This window comes from Vespula vulgaris, chromosome 17 (genome assembly GCF_905475345.1).
Source record: "Vespula vulgaris chromosome 17, iyVesVulg1.1, whole genome shotgun sequence".
Lineage (NCBI taxonomy): Eukaryota > Metazoa > Arthropoda > Insecta > Hymenoptera > Vespidae > Vespula > Vespula vulgaris.
In genome coordinates, this window is record NC_066602.1 from 122656 (window position 1) to 135988 (window position 13333).

The 13333-nt window shown below is 34.0% G+C and overlaps 2 long non-coding RNA genes across 5 annotated transcripts in view; one reads left to right on the forward strand and one right to left on the reverse strand.

The window, feature by feature from the left end:
• Positions 1-13333, forward strand: part of LOC127070236 (uncharacterized) — a 29127-nt gene that overhangs the window by 12074 nt on the left and 3720 nt on the right. The gene's annotated exons all lie outside the window — the stretch shown is intronic.
• On the reverse strand, positions 151-8191 carry LOC127070233 (uncharacterized). Its single transcript, XR_007784414.1, has 3 exons — positions 7809-8191; positions 3223-3470; positions 151-2372 (listed from the first exon to the last, which is right to left on the reverse strand). It is a non-coding gene; the product is annotated as an uncharacterized LOC127070233 (long non-coding RNA).

A 13333-nucleotide genomic window follows, 5' to 3' on the forward strand; every position in this document is an offset into this window, starting at 1 on the left:
ATTTTTAACGACAAGAACGGGAACAAAATTATTGATCAATTTTTAAAATTCTTTAGCTACCTTCTAATTTTAAATTGTAAAGGACAGGAAAGTAGGGGAAAAAAGGAACGAAAGACGAGCATAGGAGACAAAGAATAATGATACATCTAATTAATAGGGGTCAATAAAGAATTTTATTTCCTCATAGTTTATGATCTTTTCGGATCTTTCGATCGTATAATAGGAAAAATTGATCAATCTACATCAAGCTTGATAATACTGCAGAGAGCGCCCTCGTGGTCACTCGGTCAATCTCCCAAAACGATGTGCAGGGGATGAATAGCGCAGGTCGAAGAAAGATGACATAGCTCCGTATTATTCCTTCGGTGGTTTTCGAACCAGAAATATGTGAGTGAGTCTCGTACAGTAAATAATCGCTATCTCTATACCTCATACATCTCAATTGGCATCTTTACAAGTAGTTCAAGCGATGGAAAGAATTCCTTCGATCTTACTACTCAGTTATTTATAAGGTAAATTTATCAGTAATCATTAGTACATAATTTATTATAAAATTTTAATTATATACTCTCGAAAGGAAACTTATTTTCCTGTTAAATACCATCTCAATTATTATTTGTTGCTTTTCAGAAACGGTTCTTTATATTATTTAAAAGTCCGCAACCCGATTTATCTTTGATATCTATATAATTTACATGAACAATTGAATATCTATCGTGAGTCGTAACAAATCTACAAATAATGACTACTCCCCAAATTGAACGAGTCCTTCCATAAGAGGTCAAGCTTCCTTGATTTTATATCTAGAACGGTATATAACTAGAACAGTTTATAGCTATAACGGTAAATAATTTCTTCGATTAATTGCAATTATTGTAATTATTAACATTACATTGAATTGATCGCTATAAAATTATTCGTTAGTTCCTATACGAAATTTGAATTGTTTCTTTTTTTCTTATTCCAAGTTATACTTAAAAACAGTTTTCTAATATTACCAAATATTAATGATATTACAATTTTCTTACTATGTAATTCTTTTTGTAAAATCATTCGATGAAAAAAAACATTTTCTCCAAATATTATCCTCTTTTTTTGTAAACAAATATATATCTTAAGTTATCGAAGAATTTATTTCCGTTATTTTACAATTATATTATATAATAAAAATATGTATTCAAAAAAATAATACAAAAAAATGTCCTCAAAAAAATCATACGTCATATTTCTTCGTTTGCCAATATCAACTTCTCCTCTTTCACGTATTTCCCCTTCGAAAGAACTACAGAGTTTGTGAGTTATTTGAGATGATCGAGTGATTGCATCCCAATTTTTTGAGACATGCATGTTTCTCTGGATTTTTCTATTGAAATGGCAAAAGAAAGCAAATCAAGAAATGGTCTAATTACTAAGATACATGAACTGAATATCAGTTTTACGGAAAAGAAATGGGTTCTGAACGATCTTAGGGCGTCTCTAAACCGATTAAAGAGAGTCATAAGATGGACTTGTTTGCAATGGTATGCGAGTAGACCTCGTTAAATATGCTGACATTTGATGAAGTAAACAAGTATTGATAAAACTGGGATTAAGAGATTTTCAAAGCTGAACTCACTTGGTATTGAAACATCGTGTAGTACAGATAGATCCCTCGACTAATAATTCAGGAAATCAGAATAGTAATATTCAGTTTGTATATATCGCTTCGTTATTTCCTAATCTACAATTTGAGACTACCATACCGTTTACTTACTTATTTCTTTTTCGTTGAGCATGGCAAAATTTACAAACAAGAGTTTCGAGTCATATGTAATGCCGAAGGGGAATTACAGGTATACACATTTATACGGATACGTTAGAAGAAATAAATATTAATCGGGGAGATAGCAGTGATAGTGATGTCATCCAACGAGAAAACGAAGAGATCTCATACATAATGAGACGAATGATAGTGTTGGAAGAAAATAGCTTCAACATTTATCACAGACATCGTAAGGCATTATAAAGGACGACATTTTGATATTTGACAAAAATATATGATCTCCTATGTCTACGAATTAGCTTGTTAACTGGTATTGATCGGGATTTAATGATCTGCACGGACGTAATACATTCCCTCGTACATATCGTCCAGCCTTATCATATTAATCTATTATTTATTACCTCTCTCCCTACATGTGCGGTAGTTCAAGTTGGCGGGATCGAGGGCGCGATATTGCATGCATGTTGCGTACATCTTCTCTCTTATTTCGAAAACGAAAAAGGTCTTTTTTCGTTAGTTTTTCTCCAGTGAAACAAAGCAGACAATTCGATGATACGATTATCAGCTACCATTTAGAGCGTATTCGCCGCCGATGGGTTGCTTCAAAAACCTGAAAATGTTAAAGCACGATTAGATACTTATACTGATCAATTTGCCCATGATATAATCTTAGAAGCGTATCAGTAATGTGTATATTAACGCCCATAAGATATATGTATCATAAGAAATTACCAAGAAAAAAATTACTTCTTTTTCATTCAATGTTAATCTTTGGTACAGAGCAATCATTAAATAGGAAGCAGAAACGTGTATTGTAATATGTAGTTAGGCAATGTGGATCATTATATTTGGGTTATTTCATAAGGTAGTAACGAGAAAATAAGAACTCGTCGCATTAGAAAGGATTGATCGAGAAGTTCGATTTTCTCGAACTCATATACTTTTCGGTCTATTCGATTCTTTCGACCGTTTAATTGGAAATGTTGATTTACCTTCGAATGAAATACGTAAAAGAAAAAAATTGCTATTACGAAAATAAAATAAATATAAGAAAAGAATTTCTCTGAATTCCCAAGTCTTATCATTGCGAAATAATGGTGTAATATGTTAATCGCATACTGCTGTGTATTATGATATATATAATGAAGATGAGCTGCACATTAAGCAAACGTAGGAAGTGTACACAAATTTAGTATTACAGTTAACCAAAATAAACTTCCATATCATTCGTATTTAAGGAGTATATATTGCTATGTACTTGAATTTATAAAAAAATGTTCTTTACTACTTCGATATATTACGACGAATTCAAATTCACCAAAAATGTATCTTATACTCCACATTACAAATTAGAATAAAAAATTTATACCTTGTCTCCAAAATATCTTACCATTCCATAAATACAGCATTGATTGATTTACCGTTTAAATATAAGACTAAAAAGGAGAATGTTTTCATACCTTGATCTGGTTGATGGTCTGACGTTTGTATTATCCATGTAGGACTTGTTATCGGATGTACAGAAGAACAGGAAGACCAGGTAAATATGTTTCTCTTTGGATGTCTCATATTTAAGTGTCAAGTTGAGCGTAGTTAAAATTCTCGTATCTTCTTTGGAATTACAATCCGGATATCGGTCGATTCAGGTCCTTTGCAATACTTCCTGGGTATTGGAACTGCCTACGCCTTTAATTAGTTTTGTATATCTCTAAAATAAGCCAAAATTCGTAGATTAGTTAAGACTTACGAGAGACATTCAACTGTTCATCTAAATTGCGTAGTTATCAAGGATAAATCGGGTTACGCTCTTTTAAGTGATATAAACTACCATCTCCGAGAAGCAACAAATAATTATTAGGATGATATTACATAGTGTATAATTGAAATTTTATAATGAATAATATACTAATGACTACTGAAAATTGACCTTATATTGATAACAGAAACGAAAGACTGGTGAGAATGAAGAAATTGTTTCCGCCGCTTGAACTACTTGTAAAACTACCGTTTGAGATGTAGGATGCATACACATAGGGAATATTCATTGCACTACACCCGCTCGCGTATAACTAGTCACACATCTACCGAAGGATAGACCTACAACTTTATCGTGGTTCTCTGACAGGTGGAATTCGTCTGCCGCACGTCGCTTAGGGAAGTTAAAAAGCGTCCAAAATGGCGCTCTCTGCAAAGAGTTTTACGTTCCACGTAGAATAATCAATATTTCCTATTACACGATCGAAAGATCCCGAAAGCTCGTAAGGTGCGAGGAAATAGAAATCTCTATTGATGTCTAATAATCGGATGTATCATCATCCTTTTTTTCAATGCACTTCTTTCGCTTCTTCTCTTTCCCTACTACAGTTTACAAATTGAAACTAGAAATCTACTAAAGATTTTAAAAAATTGGCAAATAATTTTCTTCCCGTTCTTGTGGTTAAATGTATATATCAATAAGAATTAATTTCGAGCAAAGAATATTGTTCGACGTCTTTTTTTGGAATATTAGCATCTATTCTTTTTCTGTTACTTCAGTTAACAAGCATCTCTCTTTCTTTATTACCCATTAGCAAAGATATGGATTCAGATAAAATCATTCCTCAGATTTAGTTTTCTTTCGTAATATCATCTTCTGCTACTTTAAGTATCTCGCATTTCTGTTTCACGTTTTACGCATTTGAATACGATTTATGCAGGTAAATCCAAATTTTTCATTACACGGTCGGCCGAGGCGAAAAGGCCGAAGAGGATATGAGTGAGGGGAAACGAGTTTCTCGACAAATCCCTTTTAATTTGACATATTACTACAGCATCTTTTTCACTACCGTACGAAATAATCCATATTGCACAAATACATATGGAGATAAATCCTAGTAATGGAAATAAACCCTAAGCTCCTACTTCACGTTTATTGATCGCCCCGTCCCAAGGATTAATATTGAATAGAAAGAAATTAATTTATTTCTTGATACACTCTCGTAATAAAAATATCTTGTGAACGTTATTATACACATTTTTAATTTATCCAACGTCGGCGGAAAATGTCTATGCAAGAAAAAATTTTTTTTCCTATAACTTGATGCCATAATAAAAATTGCATAATAAACGAGATGATCAGCATGAGAAGAATCCCATTGTTCTTAAAAAGTTTCAATTTTTGTTACAGTTCATCGGCAGTGACATGATGCTTCATGTTACAGGAGGAATTCAAGAAAAGGAAAAGGAAATACACATCCATATATCTCATGTGTGGAGAACAAACATCGAGTAACATGTTATCGATCGATTGTATTATATTATCAACGTCCTCCAAAACCTTTTTATTGCTTCGTGGAGGTCTATAAATCAATATGCTGCATCTAAAAGCAAGGCATTTCGCTTTTAAACCTCCTTCTTTTCTTTAAGTGATCCGTAATAACATGTTATATATCGTGTTCATTATGTGACGGAGAATACCCGGGAAAAGGAAGAAGAAGACGATAATTATCATGGCAGTGACGACGTGCCTTGACGAGTCTTAAATTGCTGCGTTTTACAAAACTACATTCGAGTGGCGGTACGAGGAGATGGACTGTATCTCATTGAAAGGATCCAAAGATAAGCGGCTTTAGCTAGAGGATAAAATCGAGTGTGTCGAGATAGACTTATCGAAGGGCTGTTCGACGTTGCAAACGGAATCTGGATTAAAGAGAAATTGAAATGGTACTCAGACAGGTTTATCTTCGAAAATGATTAAATCTGCATGTACGATCAAAGGATTCACCCTTCTTCGGGATGACAGTGTTAGCCAGGGAACACTTTTAAATTATTCGCCGAATATTCAGTGTACGCTTACGTCACCACGTCATCGTTATACCAGTTTAAATAATTATTTAAACTGTTCATTAAACTAATTATTAAACTGATTCTCATAGTCAGGTTAAACAATTGTTTTATATAATTAAAAAAGGAGGAAACGTTTAATTCAATGTTCCAAATTGGTTATCGTAATATTCGCGACACGTACCTAAGAAATATTTATAATATTTAATCTACATGTATGGAGTAATATGGAGATTTGGACGAATTAATTTGCTGGTCTGCTCGAATTCTCTTCTTAACGATCGATCCGAGGTATCATGATCTGCGGGTGCGTAATACGTTTCTCTGTAATTAACGCCATGACCTTTCATATTGAACGTATTATTCCCTTTTCCCTTCATCTGTTGGTATAGCTTTACGCGTGCGTAAGCTTATTCAAGTTATGAGGATGAGTGTGCCATCCTAAGAGCGCGTGCGCGTATCACTCCTCTCGTATCTCGAAAATAGGACAGGTACTTTTTCATTTGTTTTTGCCCTTATCGAACCAAGCAGGCATTTGGATAACAAGATTACCTCTATAATTTAGTTATCTACTTGGATGCAAAACTTTATTGTCCTGTTAGTTCTTTTACAGAGCTGTGTACCGCGTCACTGATTTAGTTCTTAGGTAGGAACGTTTACATTTTCCTACAAATTTACATCCGATGGGAGGATTTAAAAAATTATCAAATTTTTGAAATTATCAAAAGTTATCGGAATTAGGATATTTTTGTTTAGACATTTATACGAGTTAATCGTATACGAGTTAATCGTATATACGGCCACCTGTTGCACAGCTGTTGGCTATTCCATGATATTATTCCGTGTTTGCTAACCTTATGATAATACCTGTCGACGAGTCCGACAAATTGGTTGATTTTCTTGGCTGATAATAGTACAAGTGCTTACTTGTCGATCAGTTAGTCGATTAGAATAGAGATACGTGCTTCAATGGGAACGAAAGTACAACGAGACGAAAGGAGAAACGATTTCTCATTGAGGGATACGTATTGGCAACCGAACCGGTATAGTTATAAGAGTAAAGAAGATTCCATGCACGTAGTACATATGAGAAAAAATATATAAATTTATCGCTAATCTAGTTTTAAACAAAATGCAATAAACTTACGAAGGAGTAGCGAAAATAGTTTCATCTCACTCTGTTAATAATTATGTCTTATAGGACTGGGTGTCTAGAAAGCACTGACCCTGACGAATGCACTGAGTTCGATAGAAGGTAATGAAATGATGGATTTGAAGAGATAATTGAGTTATACAGCTAATCATATTATCCAATTGTCCGTACGGTTCGATAAGGGAAGAACAAATGAAAAAATACTTTTCATGTTTTCAAAATCAGATAGGAGATGTACGCTCGCATCCACAGTGGACTGCACACTAATTCCTGTGCACACGAACTGACCCACGAAGCCAAAACCACTCACAGATGGAGGGAAATAAGAACGTATCGTATAATACGAAGATGGATGACGATACGTAGGGAAACTCGTAATAAGCACATCCATTTTCATTAAATGCCTACCAGAACGTGCTAACGAGAGATTTCGCGCTATGCAGCAAATAATTAGTTGAAATTCCGTTACTTTCAAACGTAAATTAAATATTATGAATAATTTTCAGGTACACAATGCGAATATTATGACATACAATTTTGAAAATGAATTCAACATTTCTTCTATTTTTTATTTGATTGAATGATTACTTAATTTAATTTGATGAAATCAGGATGACAAGGTGACGTAAACGTGGAATTAACATTTCTCGTGCGATTTCAAAGCATTCATTGTTATATGGAAAATCGGTAAATCCTTTGGTCGTCCTTAAAGATTTAATCATTTTGAAAGGTAAACCTACATTAGTTTCGTTTCGACTTTTTCCGAGCTCATTCTTCAGCCCATTATTAAACCTTTATCACTTCCTTTCTATCCTCCATATTTATTACTGTTATTTGCATATTATTATTATTATTCCCAATAGTTCTCGATGATTCATTCAACTTCGTTCTTACGATACACCGTGTTAAAAATTTTCGAAATCAAGTAAAGATTTGCAAAATCAATGATAGGCCAGAGACCAACATCGTTTTTATTAGAATTAAATTTGTTTGTGGAATGATCATCGTCGAGATAATATCTATCGTCGAATGAATCGTAAACGATGATGGATTCATAATCACTAGCCTTACCTCGCACTTCTTCATCTTCCGTATCTCCTTTTCCTTCCTCTTCTTCTTCGACATCGATTAACACACCTCTCCTTTCCTTATCGTTCCCAATCCCATTCACCGTATTGCGACACATATTAAGGTACATATATAATTTTTGATACTAAATGCAATCAAAATTAACATTAGTTCGATAACCAAGAACACGGTCAACGAAATTATTGAACCTTATTTTTCTTTCTCGACTGCATTTAATTCTTCGGAGGGGAAAAATATGGACTCGAAAAAGATTCTGCGACGAAATCTTTTCTACGAAGGAATATTCCCTCGTTAGAGCACAAATTCAACGTTGATCCACCATCCGCTTACACCGTCCGACATCCCTTTGACCAACCACCCCTAACGCAATCGATTATATAGTCTTGCCGAACCTGCTTACGCTTGGACCCTTTGAAGGGATATATTCCCTAGCCTCGTACCACCATTCGGAGGTGGCTGAATAAAACAGTACTATATCGGTTTCGAGGAGGTCCGTCGTTATGGCCATTATACCTACTGTCTTCTTTTTTCTCTTTCCGGATAATATCTATCATCCGACGAACGCGGTATAGAACGAGGTATTATGCTTATGTTAGATACAAGTAAGATGTTTTAAAAGGAAATGCCTTTGTAACAATTCCAGCGCGTTATTTTATAGTATTCCCTAGAAGCACCAGAAAACTTATAAAAGACTTTGATAATTTTAGATAATACAATATCACCGACAGGTAACTTATAATTCAATGTGTGCACTCCTTGCATAAGTTAGATGGATATATTTTTCCTTTTCCTTTCTTTAAGTTCCTCCTATAACATAAAGAATCATGTCACTGCTGATTAACAGGAACAAAGAACTGGACATTTTATAGAACAATGGGATACTTCTTATGCTGATCACTTATTATGCAATTTTTGTTATAGCAACAAGAAAACGGCAAAAGAGTATTGTTTGCCTTTTTTCGACAACATTTTTCGTCGACGTTTGGCAGATGAGATTAAAAACAGGTATACTAAGGTTCACGAGATATTTTTATTATGACAAAGTGTCAACAACAAAATTAATTCCTTTTTAATTAATATTAATCCTTGATAGGGAGAGATCAATAAAACGAAGCAGAAGCGTTTTTATAATATGCTGTCACGCAATGTGGATTATTTCATAGCGTAGTTGTCGGGAAGAAATAATAGTACGCCGATTTCAAAGGGATTGGTCAACATATTCGTTTCCCTCCACTTATACCCATTCGCGGAACTTTCGGCTCTTTCGAACGCGGAATAGGAAGTATTGATTCACTTGCGTGAAGCGAATTCAAATGAAATAGGCAAGATGGAAAAAACGAAAATAAACATAACGAATGATTTTCTCTGAATTCATATTCTTTCTTACTGTGTAATAAAGAAAGAGAGACGTCCGTTAACTTAAATAATAGAAGGAGAATAGAAGCGAATATTACGAAACAAATTTTCAAGCAATATTTCTTGATGGAAGTTAGTACTTATTGATAAATAATTTAACGATGAAAAGAGAAAAAATATTAATGTCCAACTATCAAAATTTCTTTAGTTAATTTCTAATTGTAAATTGTCAAGAAAAGAAGTGCGAAAAGAGGAGAAAAGAAGGAAAGGAAAAGAGGAAACTAGTCCAATGAATACCGCGAAATTGAGAAATTTATTTTCTTCCGATCCCCATGACATTTCGTCTCTTTATATTGTGTAATACGTGGTATAGATTAACCTGTGTAGATTGTCTTAGCTCTTTCCAAGGAGCTTCGTCTCGGTAATCAGGTGGTTCTTCCAACCTGACGATTTGGGGAAAAATGTCGCTTGTAGAAGTCACTCTTTCAACTATTTTTTCTTTTGTAATACACAAGTAAGCGCTGAATAATGTTCCAAGCAGGGCAAACGTTACAAACAATCTCTTTCTCTCGCCAATCTTTTGTTTATGCTATCCACGTGAGGTACATTTATCAGTAGTCATTAGTATATAAATTATTATAAAATTTCAATTGTTTATTATGAAAAAGAATCCGATTTTCATGATCAATACCATCCTAATTATTACTTTGTTGCTTCTAGGAGAAGGTACTTTATGTCGGTTAGAAGGGCGTAACCATTCGTTGACTTTAGAATTTAAAGGAACAATTGAACGTCTATCCGAAGTCTTAACTAATCTATGAATTTTCAATTATTTCAGCGATAGAAAAGATTAGACTAGAAAGCAGTTCCAATATCCTAGAAGTATACAGGAAGAGCAGAATTAGGGATTAGGAATCGATATCTGAGTTCTAATCACTTGCAAAGAGGATAAGCATTTCAACTACACTTAACATGATAATTAGATATCAGAAGTGAAACATAATTACATTGGCACTTCCTGTTCTTCGTACACGTATGAAGAGATCAGATATAAGTATCTTGTCAAGTATCTCATTTAATCTTCCATACGAATTTCATCTTTTATAATATAGAACATTGGATTGTGACAACAGAAGAGTGGTTCAAGAAGCAGTTGGAAAATCTAACAAAAGAATGAACATTGTTAGCGACTGCTCGTAGATTAAATGCTCTTAAATCTTCCGATGTTGATGTTCTGCAACCTGATGTTGCTATAAAGGTTGGTAAGATAATGGATAATCACTTTTTCGTATGCTTGATTGATATATTGATCATTTATTGGAAACTAGATGAGATTATAATTTCGCTAAATAGATATATGTCCGTCGAAGAACTTTAAATGGAAACAAAAGAGGCCGATTTCTTTTTACAAATTAATTTCTTCAAAGAAAAGGTACTTCAAAATACATTTTTTGTGAATTTGAATTCATCGTAATATATCGAAGTAGTAAAGAACATTTTCTTATTAAATAAAGTACATAGCAATATATACTCCTTAAATAAGGATTATATGGAAGATCATTTCGGTTAACTGTAATACTACATTTGTCTACAAATGCTACGTTTGCTTAATGTATAGCTCATCTTCATAATATATATATCATAATACAGAGCAGTATGCGATTAACATTGAATTTTTATTACTGCGTTATTGCGTAATAATAAAACGTGGGAATTCAAAGAAAATCTTTTCTCGTATTCATTTTATTTTCATATTATCGATTTTTTTGTTTTACGTATTTCATTCGAAGGTCAGTCAACATTTCCTATTACCTATTGGAAAGATCCGAAGAGGCCGAAAAGGATATGAGTTCGGGAAAAACGAATTTCTCGATCAATCCCTTTTAATGCGATGAGTTATTATTTTTTCGTTACTACCTTTTGAAATAACTCGTACGAAATGATCCACATTGCGTGACTACGTCTTGCAACAGACGCTTCTGCCTCGTATTTACTGATTGCTCTGTACCAAATATTAATATTGAACGAAAAGGAATTAGTTTTTTTCTTGATAATTTCTCATAATCCATATATCCTATGCGCGTTAATATACACATTACTGAATCGCTTCTAATAGGGTTGTTCGTGCAAAAATTACATTTTTTTCCGATTTCTTCTTGTCACAATGTAGATTATATCATGGGCGAATTGGTCGGTATGAGGATCCAATTATGCTTTATCATTCACAGGGTTTTGGAGAAACCCATCGGCGGTGATGACGCTCTAAATTGTAGCTCGAATATAAAAAAAAGGCAGAAAGAAAAATACGTATGCTTATATCTTATGCGCGGACTATGAATTATATAGTATCGGTCGGCGGAATTGTATTATCTAAGATTATCAACGATTTTTAAATCATTTTTAGTACTTCTCCGCTGTACTATAAGTTATCGATTTTTTTTCAAGCACCGTCCTCGTCTTTATGTGATCTCATACTGTGTTCATTATTTGATTGAGAATACCTAGGAAGAGCAAGAGGAAGGTAAAACATTTATGCTTGACGACGAAGTTTGGAAAGACCAGAGTGACGCTGTTTTATAAAGCTTGAAAGGGTGGTAGGAGGAAATGTAATTTACTTTTATAAAAGGGTTCAAACGTGAACGGATTTAGCTGTTGGATGTATGCGATCGTGCTGAAAAAAATTCGTCGAAAGGCCGTCGGACGTTCCACGGTGGCACCGGTCAAAGGGGAATGGAAATGAATCTGAGGGTGATTTATCGTACAAATTAATTTCACATACACGGACGATCAAGGGATAAACGGTTTCTGGAAGTAATAACGTTAGCAGGGGAGTACTCTTAAATTATGCGTGAAACAGAAAGTCCACGTTCGCGTCATCCTTATTCCATCGATTTAACTTAAGTAACCATTCGATATAATTAAGGAAGGAGAAGTGTTGAGAAGTGTTCTACATTTAAATTTTACGTTAATATTGAAATTTGGAGGAAGTAGTTGCTGCGTAGCGCGAATTACCCTGTTGATACATTTTGATAGGGATTTCATGGAAGTGGATGTACGTAATACGTTCTCCCATACTTATCGTCAACTCGCTTCGTTTTAAACCACTCGTTATTATCTCTCTCCATCTGCGGGTGCTCTATTGCGCGCTTACCTCTGCCATTTCAAGTAGGAGGGATTAAGTGCGCGATCCTGTGGACGTGTATACGTACGACTCCTGTCTTATTTCGATAGCAAGGAGACTATTTTTTCATGTCTTCTTCTCATGAAACCAAACAGACCAATGGAAGATATCATTAATTGTATAATTCAGTCGTCTATTTAGATTCATCATTTAATAACTATTAACTTCATCACAAAGTAACACGGATACTTATTTTCCATAGCAATGGACTATTTTTTTAGGAACCCATTGATCTGGAACGTAAAATACGAAATATTGGATAAGTAGAAATATAGCGAGATTATTGTTTTACATTCTCCAATAGGGATTGAATTTTTAGGAAAATGTACTCGTTTATATGGAAGAATTAAATCAGTCGTGTTACATTGCTTTCTGCTTAATCTCGATCACATAATTAAGACGGGATAGAACACAATACAGCGGATCACGTAAAGACAAGGACGGCGTTTGAAAGGGAAACGCCTTCCTTTCAAATCCAGCACGTTGATTCGTAGTATCGCTAAGAAGCATTAAAAATGTTTTGGAAGCTGTTGATAATTTTAGATAACAGAATACCGCCAATCGACATTATGTATTTCATTGTTCGCGCATAAAATATATAGATATATATTTTTTTTGTTCCTATTTTTAAATGCGAGCTATAATATAAAGCGTGAAATCACTATCGAAGAACTGTAACAAAAAACTGAAAATGTCAATGCACAACGCCTTCGATGATAACACGCGACAACTTCGAAAGTTGAATGCTTGTTATTCCATGATAGATGAAGAATCTGTTTTTAACAAAGGTTTCTTCGAAATGTATATCTAACGATCACAATGAAGAAGCAAATACTTCTCATGCCGGTGAATTCACTCATGATATAATTATTAATACGACCAAAAGAAGTATGAAAAGAATTTTTTGCGTAGGAAACACGTTTGTCTGATTTTGACTGACGGAAATCGAAAATGTGTATAATAACGTTCA